Below are 2,983 nucleotides of genomic sequence, written 5' to 3'. Positions count from 1 at the left end.
GAACGTCTGGGCCAAAAGGGGCACATGTAGGTCCAGAGACAGGGGCTCTCAATCTTAACCTCTAGACTAGAGCTGCGACTATACACTACACCACCAACTGTCTCATACAGTAGTTTTCATTATACAGGAATGGTTTTCTGATGGAAGCATATGAGCTTGAAGAAGTCATTGAACTCACGGAGTGAATTGCTTTATTCACTTTATCTTCCAGTGGTATATTTGTACTTTCAGAAATGATAAAAAAAAGAATAGCAGATTTACTATGATCTATTTGTCATACTGTGTGTATAGGACTCAAGTGGTGAAATGTACAGGCGTGTAAAGACAGAGGATAATAGCACTATATACATATGGAGAGACACCACCATGGCACAGATAGAAAGACACAGATCTGGCCCAGGTTCAAGCTGTGCTGTGCTCATGGGGCTGTCACTCTGCCCTGGCCTGGCCTGACTAGGCCTGGGCCTGTCAGCTGTCATCTCTGGGGCTCTCCTTCCCTTGTGGGAATCATCAGACGACGACGTTGGAAAGAGAATAATGTCGGTAAAAATGTTGCATGCGAAACAAGACCAATATGGTTTGTGGTTTCACGTCTGACCTTATAATCATGATGATACTGCACAGAAGCCCACTGGCTCTCTGTCGCCGTTGCCTTCAGAAAACCCTTTGATTGCCATTTCACTTTTCACTTTTCGTCAACTAGCTATATCTGCGATGTTACGTCACCTTTCATTTTTTAACTTATGTCTGAGGATGACAGCCTTATATGAATTATCTTTACAAACGTACGGATACATTACATACTGTATTATATTCACTGAGAAACAGTTTTACGAGTGAGGACTGAATGCCAGTTATGTCAGTCAAAGTAACTGTTTAGCAGGAGGTTATAGGTTCAACCTTTCCGTCAGTACCAGAGGTCTGGGCATGTCGATGACAGGTGTGTAAATTATGTGTCACACCCTGTGCGGCTATCATGACATAATGATGGGAAGGTGTCGTCGGAGCTTCACGCGGTTATGAAAGACAAATGGAGCGACGAGATGAAATATGTCATTGAGAATGAACACAGTACAAATGTTGGCCAATACAGTACGGGGGGTTGGTCTCCCTGGGCCCCAGAGCAGAAGAAGAGTTTTTCTTTTTTCTTTTTGCGCTGGTGGGGGGGGGGTGGGTTTGAAGGATTAGGCCGTGGCTGCTGAGGAACACCTGTCCATCACTGACGGATCCCCTCCTGTCGAGTCCCAGATGGATCCTGGGAGCAGAGGGGCCCCCATCCCATCATAACTTCCTCCTTCTTCCTCCTTGCCCCTTTCCCCCATTAACGCTAATGCTTTTTCTGTCTTAACCCCCTTCCCCCGTATTGCCTTACCCGTTGCATGTCTGGCATTCTGGAGGGGGACGGGGGGACGGGGGGGAAGGGAGGAGCCTGTTTTTAGCTTATTTTTGTTGGTGACCAGCTGTGTGCCAGCTGTGTGCCAGCGGAGCACTGAGTGGCGTGGAGAAAGGCCCATTATCTCCCACACGCACAAACTCTCCCTCGCTCTGCCTTCACGGCCCGAACCCTGGGGCCCTGCGAAATCAGGAGGACAGCTTCTCCTAAAGCCATCACTCCTCCTTATTACATGTTACCACACACACACACACACACACACACACACACACACACACACACACACACACACCCACGCACACGTGCATGCACACAGGCACACAGGACTAAACAAGACATTAGTTCATGGCATACATAGATGATCCATACACACGCTCTTATCTGCCTCCTCAGTCTCTGTGCCTACTGCAGCAGGCAGCGTTTGGACGGCCTTCTCTCGCGCGATATAGCCTAGCTGCTGCTAGGATATGAGCAATTAGCAAGAGAGACCTTTTACCTCCGCCAGCTGACTCTCAGCCAGAGCGGGGCCTGTAATTCACTTTGACATTTCCTCTCCTCACTTGTCACAGGACTTTATTGTGTATTACCACAATATAAACAATAATGATGAAATAATAATCAAATCGGAGGCAATATAATCATTTTTTTCTCCCCTCCGCCGCCGCGCACTCTCTCCGCCCCCGTGCTCGGCTGCCGCGGCCAGCGGTTGAACCTAGAGGTAGACAGCTGATAAGTGAGAGTGTTCATAAGGAGAGGTCGTCCCTGGAGAGAGAGAGAGAGAGGGGGGGAGGGAGGGAGGGAGGGAGGGTGGAGGGTGGAGGGATCCGTCGGGGGAGCTATAGGGAGAGCTCTTCCGAGTCAGGCCCGGCGTCTGGGAAATGGATGACAGTTACACCAACCTTTGGCCAATTAACTGTCATTTCTGCTGTTGATTTAACCGCCTGACCTTAGCGCTCCTCCACTGTTTGCCTTATCATTTCCGGGAGAGGAGGAGGAGGTGGAGGAGAAGGCCTCATCTCATCTGCATGTGTGCGTGTGTGCGTGCGTGTCTGTGCGCGTGTGTGCGTGCGTGTATGCCGACCGGACGACAGCGGTGACCTTCACTGAAGGAGACCTATTCCGTTAGCACCGCCACAAAATATCCCGTAAGGTTTTCTTTTGTAGGTGAAAGTTTGAGAGACGTGGCTGGGCAGAGCGTGCGTGCGTGCGTGCGTGCGTGCGTGCGTGCGTGCGTGCGTGCGTGCGTGCGTGTGAGACTGTGAGTCTCATGGGATTCCGAACAGCTATCAGTTATTACTTGCAATTACTCCACAATCTCCCGCTCTATCTACCTGTAAAATGACATTAGCCATGCCTGTTCTCATGGCCTCTCCCCAATGAAGGCTGTGCACGACAGAGGGGTCCCGCGGGACCACAAGGTCCAAAACTCCTCCTCGACCTCGAGCAGTCGCCGAGCTAACCAAGCAGTCACGGAGCTAACCAAGCAGTCACCAGTAAGCTAAGCGAGTGTGCATGCGCGGGCGATCTCAGAGAAGTGTCAGAAGTGTCAGAAGTGCCAGTGTCCTCAAGAAGCCTTTGTCTTCGGAGCGG

The sequence above is a fragment of the Protomyctophum parallelum genome (assembly GCF_964188405.1).
Source record: "Protomyctophum parallelum genome assembly, chromosome: 2".
NCBI lineage: Eukaryota > Metazoa > Chordata > Actinopteri > Myctophiformes > Myctophidae > Protomyctophum > Protomyctophum parallelum.
This window is presented reverse-complemented; position numbering follows the sequence as displayed.